This window comes from Sylvia atricapilla, chromosome Z (genome assembly GCF_009819655.1).
Source record: "Sylvia atricapilla isolate bSylAtr1 chromosome Z, bSylAtr1.pri, whole genome shotgun sequence".
Taxonomy (NCBI): Eukaryota; Metazoa; Chordata; class Aves; order Passeriformes; family Sylviidae; genus Sylvia; species Sylvia atricapilla.
The window spans coordinates 41,007,490-41,019,617 of NC_089174.1; the positions used below are offsets into that span (position 1 = coordinate 41,007,490).

General features: G+C 37.8%; 1 protein-coding gene across 6 annotated transcripts in view; it reads right to left on the minus strand.

The window, feature by feature from the left end:
• Positions 1–12,128, minus strand: part of CDC42SE2 (CDC42 small effector 2) — an 80,774-nt gene that overhangs the window by 19,250 nt on the left and 49,396 nt on the right. The gene's annotated exons all lie outside the window — the stretch shown is intronic.

Genomic DNA, 12,128 nt, shown 5'->3' on the forward strand with positions numbered 1-12,128 from the left:
TGGCAAGCCTATCCTTCCTTATCTTGCAGGTCTTCTGCACCAAGTTATCTATGATGAATTTATTCCTGCAAAAGCAGATTTTCTATTATAGGCTATGGCTCCTACTTGTGTAATTTTTGATACCATTACATACAAATCCTTCAGCCTAACACTGGTAATTCTGAAGCTGGATTCACTATACAAATCATGGAAATACACAGTGTGGTTTTCTCACGGTGTCAGATCTAGTGATCTTGCCATTAGGACAAAACCAAGTATTGGAGCTTCTTATGACAGAAAGAATAGGAAAGCATGGTTGTTTGACAGCTGAACAAGAAGCTTTGGCATTGCAACACTGGGCACCATGAAGACATTTAGGATTCCTCCAGGTTCATGTATTATTGGCAACTTCAGGGCAACTGCCTCGCGGTCCCACAAGTATAGTCAGCTTCCAAAACCAAAACCAAGATATATCCAACATTAGCTTTTGGCTACAGATTTACAGTGACTGGCAGTTAAAGTCAGAATGAAGAGTAAAAAGAACAATAATCATATAGAGCAAAATCACGTTTTCTGAAGAGCTGCAGGCAGGGAATTTCTAAATTGGCTGCATAATAGTAAGTGTAGATTATTTATAGTAAATATTTTTCATTTTACTCTTCAGCAAAGGGAACCAAATGATATCTAAAAAGACCGGACATAACTCCATCTTCCTAAAATCTAGAGCTATGAATACAGAAGTGAATAGCAATTTTTGGTAGGAAAATACACACTGTTCCTAAATTAAAGGAAAACAACAACTAAGCTAAAATATTGCCACCACCACTCTGTGTTTCATAACCTGAAACAGGTCAGGTACTAACGCACAGGTTTCAGTGGACTATAGCATCTATGTCAATTAAAAAAAGAAGTTTGAACTACTGGCTTGTCAGCATGGCAACTGTCAAATCTTGATCATATCCAATCATTTTAAGAGGTCCCTATGTCACACTGTCATGAGGCTGTACCACCAAGAAACACGCTTCCATGATCAAGGCACAGAAAGGGCAAGGATTTAATTTTCTTCCCAGATTTCCTGCACAGTTTCTATGCCTTAACCTTGCTTCACTATCTCTCCAGGTCTCCCCGAAGGTCTGTCAATATTCTTGAACAAAGGCATTAGAGTAGCCATCTACAATTGCTGTTGTGTACAGACATTGACACATGGTTTTAGATTATGGAGAGATGTGTACTCAAAATTATTTAGGACAAGAAGTGATTCTGGTTTTCTCTTTAACATCATTACAGACAAATACAAACAATTTCTTAAGCTTTGAAGTTCATTTTAACACATACCGAAAATGCAAATATATTTTGAGTACAACTTATGAATCCAATATTTGTCAAAGGGGAGTATTTGTCAAGGGAAAACAATCACCATTAAGAACACCACAAAAGTGTTTATTTTCCAGCTGCAAAGCTAAAAAAAAAAACCTCAAAACACCCCCAGGATTCAGCATCATCATGGCACCCAACACACCCTCTTCTCAGGGATTACTGCATAAAAATATTGAGAAATTCAAACCTTTCTGCCCTTCCCAAATGTTTCCCAGCAAGGTTTACTTCCAGACCACTCTTCTGTGCATAGTAAGTTTTCTTTTTATAAAACTAAACCACATAAACTTGCATAAAACCACAATACAAAACTTAGATGTGGCTGTTTATCTGGGATAATAGTAAAAACACACACCATACTACAGTCAGTGCATCCTACAGCATTTCTTGTATTACACATTATAAAAATAAGTGTCTGCTATGTTTGGTCATAAAAAACAATTTGTCAGTAATGCTCACCCCTGCAATGTCTGCAGAGCCAACATTGCTATGAATCTAAGCTGAATTCAATTCCTTCTTGGGCATGACGATATTATTTACTAAATTCCAGTGAGTTGAAGCAGAGGGATTGTTCAGGGAAAGCTTACTGTACCAGTGTGGGAAAAGATTCAGCTTGACTCTGAGCACAGAGGGAGCTGGTAGAGCTGGCAACTGCAAGTTCCAAAGTGATTTCTTGTAAGAGTCAACCACTGACATACATTTTAGTGATAAACAAACAACTCTAGGGTAAAATAGGTTTTTGAGCTGTCTCAGGGCATCCTTCAAAGAGAAAGCTTTGCTGGTCTTTTCAGACAAAAGTTACAAACACACCAATACCAAATAAAATCTCACTCCCTTTATAATTTTTTTTTTCCTTTTCACCAGGAAATAATGTGAGCTGACTAATTCTGGAACACTAAATTATGTAAATTGCTATGTAATGTAAGGTACTGTAGGGAACCTGGTCACTTTTCCTATCATAAAGATGGATCAGACTGGTGTAAGCTCTTCTGTTTTCTCTGACTAAACACTGTGAACATTATTTACACTGGTGTCTAGTTTAGAGGCACTGAGAAACAGACAAAGATATTGCAAAATGTGATTCTGGTGATATGAAACATGCTACTACTATATTATATAGAGATAGATTCAATACTATAATTCTCCTATATACTATAGGAGAATAATTTCACTGTCTTGGGGGATGATTAAGATACCCCCACATTTTTAAGGTGTTTCAGAATACTTTTTGCAGCACTTATGTCACATGATTATTCGTCCCTTTAGAAACCCTTCTGGTTTTATAATCTCTTTAGATACAAAAAAGCTGTTCACAATGAATATCTAGTAAGTAAAATAACCCCAACAAACCAACAACCAAAACCATGTAATCCAGAATTAGCATCATCCATTTTAAAATCTATCTCGAATAAATTTTTGCCTTAACACCCAAGATGAGCTGCCTTCAAAGTAAATCATGATGCTTATACACATGCCCCATAGAAACTACTACTAAATGTGCAAGAGTACCTTGGCAGCCAGCAGGATACCAGAAGCACCAAGAAAAATACTCTGGCAGTTGTGTTTTGCTGTAATTCAGCAGATTATCCCAAAACACACAAAAAATAACCCAAAGCAAGCAAAACTCCCCACCAACTAACCAACAACAAGAAGAAAACCCCAACAACAGAAAAAACAAAAAACCCACCACCATCAAAACCCCAACCAAAACCCCTCAAAAACCGACAAAAACCCCAACCAACTAAAACAGATGAAAAAAAAATTGACTAAACACCAAAATCCACCCCAAATGCAATAAATATTTTCACAAATCAGAAGATATGTCTTTGCTATGTAGAAGTACCTGAAGTTTGCAGCCTGTAGAAATACCCACAGTGTATAGGTCTTCAATCAACTAAATCAGCTAACACACCTATCTTCATGCCTCAGTCAGCTTTTTGTCAGGTTTTAAATGTAGGTGGGTATGTATGAAAAGGTATAAACATTCTCTTTATTGTCTTCTTTATGTAGGAACATCAATCTCCTTTAATAATGGAAATGTTGGCATTTTATTCCTGAACTTAAACGGGCAGCTGAATCTTAGTGATGTGAGATGCATGGCACATGTTTTATTTCTTTAGGGGTTTCTTTAGGACCATGCAAAGAAGCCTCAATCGGATCGTTTCTAGTTTTCCAGCAGCCAGTTTAATCCATGCTTTCATCACAACCACCTCTTTTAAAGGTTTTTGGATAGTTTTAAAAAGCAATAATTAAGTACATCACACACAAATCTTGCATCCTTATTCCCTGAAGTACACACATGGCAGCTTTTTCCTTCCTCTCCCAAGTTCTCCTTTCTTTTCATTATGAACTAAAGAAATTTCATTTTCAAAGTTTAGTTCTGATGTTAAAAAGAGAAAACATGCATTTGATTTTCTTCCATGGAGAGTGAAAGGCCTGTAAGCTCTTCTGCCTTTTACTCTGTGGATCAGCATGCCTATTCTTGTGTTGGCATTTTTCCACTTTTCACAAGTTCAGCAATGCCAAGCTGCTGCCACAAACACAACCAATCCAGTACACTGCATATGTGCACATGCATGTATGTGTGTCTGCCTTTACATATCCTAGTAGATTCTTTGGAATTGTGCCTGGCAGGATTTATTGTCCCATTTTAACAGTAATCCATTATTTGACCACCATCCGAGAGCCTAGGAATTAAATGGGGTTTTAGTAACTGCAGTACAACAAGCTGTATTTGAAGTAGTATTTGTTCTAAACAGAATTAAATAGGACATGTCCTATATGGATTTTACTCTAGTCTTTCAAGAAATCAATCTACTTGAATTGGATTTTAGCTTGTAAGCCACCTACCTTTAGAATATATAAGAGTAAACTTCTTTCTTAAGTAATACACTCTGTTGATACAGAGCTCCAATTCTCAGTCAAATGTAGGCAAATGTGCTTTCTTTAGGCAATTTAATCCCCGAAAGCATGAGGTTTTCAGTTTGCAAAATAAAGAAAAGCCCCTCAAAAACATAAGTTTTATGCAAATATACATAATGAGGCAAAGATTAATAACTACATTTGATGAAACTGTCTTTCTTAAAACTGTTGTGGTATCACCTCTAAAAGTCTACCATTCTGGTGTAATCTCCAATTAACATCTATTCATAAATCCTGCTGGAAGTATTTTCCTCCATTTTATTCAGATTAGATTAATATGTCATTACATCATCCTGTACATCCCAATTTTTCTGTTCTTTCCAAATTTAAGGTCACAGGTTCTGAAGTCACTGACGGACCACCATGCAGCTCTCCAAATAACCTGCCTGACATCTTCCAGCTGTAAAACAAGAATTGCAATGTTGAACCCTCAAATGAGTCAAGCCTGAACTGCAAGAAAACAGAACCCGGCATCAGTGACAGAGCTGGAGAGTTTCAGTAAAGGTGAGACTTGAACCTACTTGGAGCTGAGGCCAGAATTAAAGAATACTAAATTTCCAGAGCATTTACCTACACTTAGCAATCATGACACACCACCCGTGAGAAATGTTTTTACTTTTTAAGTAAATACAATACTTTCAAAGGTCACAATTTCTTTTAACAAACTTGAAGTACAAAGCTCTGTGTCACACCATATCCTGATCAGAGAGATGGATGTAAACCAGAGGGAATGGTTTACACTGATAAGCAACAAGCAATAACTATTTGCTCCTATGCACTGTGATGAGATGAGCTCTGTATGTCTGCTCCAGAAATGGAAAACTCCAGCTGGCTAAACAATAGAGCACGAAATGCCACCCTGTGTCAGCAAAGAAAGGCTGGTCCAGGCAAATTTAGAACAACAAATCATAATTTGGTCTCAATGAACCTCTTAGTCTCTGGAGATGAGGCAGTCACATACCAGCTTGAAACCATCTTGTCCAGATCAGAAACACATAAATTGTAATGCAGTCCTGCCAAAGATAGGGCAAAATTAAAAGTCTTATTTGAGCATCCCAGTACCGAAACTTATTAACCATGAAGTAGGTAGTCCTTCAGGGTCCGTTATCAAGCAGAACATCAAGGGTGGTTATGTTCACCCTGAAAGTTATATGACAAGCCAGAGAATAGCAATTATTATGACCCTGTCCATGCTAAAGACAACATATATAAAAACCCAGACTATTTTCTAAGCCTGAATGAGCTGAATTAACAATTGCAGTAAGAGAGATAATGTCATTTATACTGTTTCTAAAAATTCCATGTGAGCCTCATTCCCTTTTGATGTCAAATCACCTTCAGAGTGACATTTTGACAAATTACTCAGTGTTACACATTTATTTGAGAGAGTAAACACAAAGAGAGATTATTTTCTCTTGGCTACAGTTAACTACAGTTCTCTTGAGGATACATCCAAGCAACCAAAAAAACTCTCTAAAATTTTCTGACAAACAAAAAATACCCAATGGGTTAAGAGAGTCATCACTTCCCCGAATCTGCATCCGAGTGCAGTTGACAGCTTCAGCTTTTCTGCCATGCCTCCACTCTTCTATTCTCCTCACTCTAGAGAATATTCTTCTGTGGGAGGATATTAACCCAGAATTACAGAAGTCAGCATTTTAGAGTGATCAGCTAAGCCACTTTGATGACAAAGGCAAGAAAATAATTGCAAGTGATTACCTATGCAAGTCTGTGGCTTAATGGATACCTTATAAATTCAGGATCTTTGAGAACAGTGAAGAATAGTAATACTGTAAGTAAATGGGAAATTTGGTTTCATGCTTATGTCATGCATTAGTAAGTGTCATGACAGGAACTGCAGAACCAGAGGCTTGAGGAACAGTCTGAAAAAGGAAGACTCAGCATTGAGAAATGCTAATGTTGTGAATAGAAAATATAAGTGCAGGCAAAGATCTTTAAAACAGCGATTTAAAAATACATATTTTTTGAGTCGTATATTGGTCTTAAGAATTATCACCAACAGGATATTTGAGATCCATTCCAGAAAAGTTATGATAAAAAAAGAGTAAGATATCAGCAGAGGAAGCTTCTAGTCTCAATATTCTCTTTCATATCAAAAGTAGTTAAAGCCAAAAGGCTGAACACTTAGCTTCAGGGCAATGACTGACTTCTCTATTCACTAATACAAGGCATACTTCCAAATATTGTTGGTGAAAGTGCACATCCCTCAGGCTATGTCCAGACTACTCCTGCCTCTCTAGCTGTTGGCAAGTAGAAATGCCTCTAAATCTTCATGCTTCCCCATCTCTCTTGCTCTGACATGAAAAGCAGAACAGAATAAAACAGCTGAACTGACAAATATCAGAACTAAGGTACACCAAAAATACCAGATCTTTATAGCTTCAAGCTCCATTGGAAAAATTACAGAAAAATTAAAAAAAAATTGCATTGGAAATGCTTCAGCAGTCTCCACAGGTGTTTACAAAACTGTCAACTTTTGCTAGGCAGCATCAATTAGTTCTCGTGGAAGCTCATGTGACTCATGCCAGGGATTTGCTCTTGAAAGTGTCTTTCCACTGGAAAATTTGGAGATTTAAGAGAAACAAGATACAAGAAATTCAAGGGCTCTAGCACTGGTGTCCAGATCAACAAATAGCAGAATCTACTTCCTGCCCATGTTTAAGTGGAAAGCCGGAGCTCTGTGGAGCCTGCAGATATTAAAAGTGTATTACATCCTTCTTCAAGTATGTTGATAATGGCAAGACATTCTCATCAACAGAAAGCTGGCATAATTCTTGTTTCCAACCTCTTCCAAAGAGCTATTTTCCATGTCATCAATTAGTACTATATTAAGTAAATAGCATCAATGCAGCTAATGAGGGGCTAAAAATTTCACAGCCATAATAAAAGAACATAAAATATTCAGGTAATTTTCATTCGGATATTTATACATAACCACAAAATGCTTCCTTTGTTTACTTCGTAAACACTTTAATACTTGAATCTCACAAAAATATTTTAAGATGTGTGGTGGCTAGTTTAAAGGTAAAAGAAAAACCTAGAGCAACTCTATCAGGCTGAAAGTCATACAAGCAGATCACAAAGGCCAAGCATTTTGCTGCTTATTTGATTCTGCCCCCTTTGAAAAGATGTTCCCTCAAGCTGCTCCTAAGAACAGCACTGAATAGGAAAACAAAGAATTTCCAGCATCTAAACTGGCAGCTCAAAATGTAACTCAGTAGGATAACTCTGAAATCTGAGGTTTCTCTAAGGTTGTCATCTTTTACATGAGTCTTTCATAGGCTTTACTGAATGACTGATTAAATTTAATGAAAAAGAGAGCCTGGGTTTTAGATATTTTAAGCCAGAAGCTGCACTTGCACAGAACTGTTGTACTGAACACCTGAACCAGTACCTCTTCAAGAAGCAAGGTGGTATGTGTGCCTGCTGGGGGGGTGATCTATTTTGCAGTTGTAAGGCACAATGAATGCTTAATTCTTCTTTTTCAGAGGTGAACAAATTGCAGTGTTAGATGTAACCTTAGCCGTATCTATGACTCCTTCTCCAGAAAGCAAGCTAGGGCTGATAATATCCATCTGTGGATAATTTCCTTAATTAACAAGGTTTAAGATCATTTACATCTTCTGAAGCATGCAGCATTCAGTTACAAAGCAGTAGGTGCAGGTTTTTTTCCTGCCTCTCTTTGAAGACTGACTCCCCACTTAAAATACCTACCTGTTGATCCTCTTTCATACATCAAAAGAGACACTAAACAAACCACTTTCCAAACCACTTTAAACAGTTATGGCATAGCATGCAACAAAACTCTAATAGCCCTTTGACGAAACACAAAACGGAAATCATCTAAACAAGAGACAAGCAACAAAACATCAACAAATTAACTAGGTAATTTGTTGAAGTAAGAGAGCATAGTTTATTCTTTTGTAGCAGAGCAGTAATTTTACTGCAAACTGAAAACTGGTCAAAGGGAACTGAAAAACTCTGCTGTACTGAGCTTTGGCCCAAATCATGTGGGAGGGCACCAGATCACAACCAAAGGCTTCTCAGAGCAAAAATTAACTTTGCAAGTTAAAAATGGACAGACCAGGAAGAAAGCAGTATAGGAAAATAACAGATTCCTAGTGTAGGCGACAAGCTTAGCCTAAGAAAGAAACCACAGACACTTTCTCTGAAAATCTGCAAGATTTCTGAACTTCTGTTATCAAGCAATGCATCGGGTAGTGAGAATTTGGCATAGTTTAATGAAACAGCAGTGGGTGAGATGATAGCACAGAGGAAGCATGCAAAAAATTATTGATCTTGCAACGTGAAATGTAAAATCAGCTTACAGAACCAATAAAGGATATCAGTGGGAGATATAAGAAAACTGGTGCAACCACAGAAAGTGCCACTTTTCCCAAAACAAAGGTCAGATCATAAGAAACTGAATTCAGGCTACTTAAACCACCAAGAAAATCTGAACATAGTTATTAATAGATCAGTATCTCCTCCTTGGTATCATGAACACAGATATGAAAGCAATCAGTTGTCGAAAATCTTTATTGTGGTAAAATATATTACAAATCCAAAAAAAACAAACTTAGAGGGTGATACAAGAACACTCTTCCCTTGGCTTTTGTTCAGATTCTATTGTGGTAAGAATGTCAGGCAATTAAGAATCCACCATCAGGAACATGCCTTCTTCTGCTGCATCCCTAATTAGTTTTGTTGCTTTGACTACCTGCTTTCTTCATTTTATCACTCTATTTGAGAGAAGTTTAGGGACTCAGCTTCCAACATGCGCCTTCAGAAGTACTGCCGTTTTGGATATACCAAGTGAAATATTTAGCAACCAAAGTAACATTTAGGAGAGAGGGTACAACACTGCTTTCTAAGACAGCTGTTTTATTTCACAGCAGCAGGGTGCCTCCAGTTAGCACTGACAAAAGACTAAAAGCTGTGCCAAGATACATTTCACTAAAAGATGATGGTAATACTTGAACACTGTCTTTGATTTAAGGAATCTCAAAGAACACTAGTATATAACTGCAACATTGTTACTGTTCTGCTCTGGGGTATGCCATTAGAGAAGTAATGGCAGTGAAATTCACAAAGTAATGTGTTCTTATTGTTCTTCCATAAAACTGACTGAAAGGACTCATGCACGTACAGTTCTCAGGTTAAGTGCACTATAGCTGAAAAGAATAGATATGCTGTATTTGACGATTTCAAACATAGTAGAAAATTTTGCTAGAATTTTGCCAGCAGAAAGCAGAGACAGTTCCGGCATCCTGGATTTCAAGAGAGAAAGAAACTCCTTAGCTCAATGGATGCTAAAAATAGCACAGAAACATGCGACTTTCTTTTTATTTCCCCCTCTAGCAGAGATGGTTAACATTTATGTCACTATCCATGACATTAAAGGTACCTCAGATATCAGCATCTGCCAAAGACAATGAGAAAAAAATCATTTCAGAGAATGCCCCCTTGCAGAAGGAGGGTACCTAGGAGACACAGGGGAGAATAGAAGCAGGCTACTACTGCTTGTGGTGACAGGCAAGTTCCTTCCAGGCTGCCTCACCTTCCCAAGTACCTTTACACAGCAGGCATAAGGCCCTGGAACAACATGGACAGACAACTGATGATGTGGACAAGGCTTTCTTGCTGTGCTGATCCTCCCTTCTTTGCAACAGTGACAGGACTTGACGGAACACACGAAGATATGTGAGGGAAACTGTGGGCTGGACGCAGAAAAAGATTCTTCACCAGAGGGTGGCTGGGCACTGGAAGAGGCTCCCCAGGGAAGTGGTCACAGCAAAGAAAAGTTCTTGAAATAGTTCAAGAAGCATTTGGGCAATGCTCCTGAGCACACAGAATTTTGGGGCTGTTCTGCACAGGGCCAGGAGTTGGACTCCACTATTGTTTTGGGTCACTTCCAACTCAGGATATTCCACATTGAATGTAAATAAATGTTTAAAAACAGAAGGAAAATTTTAAACATTAATCAGAACAAGTAGTAAATTAGCTTCCTGCTGTAAAGGTCCATTTGGAGAGACTGGTGGTTGCTGGTGTTGCTACGAGACCATATTAGTCCTTCTAAAGAGGAAGGCCACTTGACATGTGATAGCTGAAATGAAATGGCTGGGACATTGCTAGGCAAGCCATGAAAAAGTATAGATGTAGGAGTTAAAATGAAAGAAGGCACATGAGACTGGGCAAAATTGGCATTTCTCCTTAGAAACTGGACTCAACTGGCAAGTTGAATGCACAGCAGGGGAAAGATGCAACTTTTATCCAAGTTTGCATCTTTCACTTAGGTTATGATACAGTGTGGAAATACGTAACAGCATTTTGGGATTAAAAACTAGCATGTTGTTCAGCATGTAAATCTCTCAAACATACATCTCTCAAACCTGCAGAGACAGGGAAAACTGCTTCCTTATCACTTGTCTCATTTATCAGTTTGCCTCAGACCTACAGTACATGTTTTGCTATTTGACAGAAATGGAAAACATTCCTCTACTTACTCAGAGGTATAAATGTCTGATTAAACATTCCACTTAGTGCAACCAAGCATGGCAGAACAACGGCTTTACAATATAACACAGCAAAATGAGATGAATAACTGCAGGGAAAGAACAACTAAGTGCTTTCATCAAGCATGCCAAGAAAAGCATGCATCTCTTTTTTACTGAGACATATCCTGAAGAATTTTGGCACTTTGTAACAAACAAGTCTCCTACAACATTTGAAAGGCACATTTCAGAAACTAGGTTAGTGTTCAACTCCATGCTATTAGTATCTTAAACACAAGGATGGTTATAATTATCAGTCCAATATGCACACCACCATATCAGCAGAAACATAGTGGGCTGCTTCTCTTTCCTCCACTTTCCATGTCCAATCTCCACCTGCCTCATGAGTGATTACCCACAGACCACTGTATCAACACATGTGGGTTTCTTGGGCAGTAACTTAAACTGATCACAGAACTTGAGTAAAGATTTTGTAAGTACTGAGCCTCGGGATTCTCAAGAAAGAACAAAATATGCAATTTTTCTACCTGAAATACTTTGAACTGCCACATCTTATTCCAATATCTGTTCAAAAACTGAGACAAATAACTTGGGCTCTATATGGGTACAACGAGCATTTTAAAGAATTGCATGGTATTCAAGGAAGAGAGCAGGACCACAGCTTCCCATGCTAGTATCTCAGAGTTCATCTCCCACGGCTTAGCTTGACTAAGATTAAGATAAAGCTGCATTTTTTAGTTCAAAATGTTAATGGTCACACTTTAATATTTGCATGCCATCAGTCTGGCATTCAGGGTTTGTGCAACAACAATGCCTAATGTGAGGTGCTTTTTTCCAACCCTTTGGCTTCCCTAAAGCCAAGTACTAGCAGCTGAGCATATTGATGTGAGGTTTCTTTACCTGCTCTGGGTTTCTCTTGGTTATAGTAATACTGCTAGTTGTAACTGGTTTGGTTTTCTAAACGTATTTCTAAAACTACTGTACGACCACTGTCATTTCTATATATTCATTCAGCTTGATCTGGATGTCACACCATAAAATGATCTTTCTCACAGTCATTACCATATTCCTGCCTTCATGCAGGCAGAATTTCTTCCAACAGCACTGAACTCAGAAACACACTCTAAAGGTACTTAAAAATACATGAAAGCAAAGAATATTTCTGTATTTACTGTTTTCCTAACATATGCTTTGAGATTTTCTTTTATCTAACTGTTTGCTATGTACTTTTTCACACAATAGCCATTTTAAATTCTGTTAAGCAAAAAAGTATTTATAATATGAGTGCACCCCTTCACTCTTCTAAGATTTAATCTA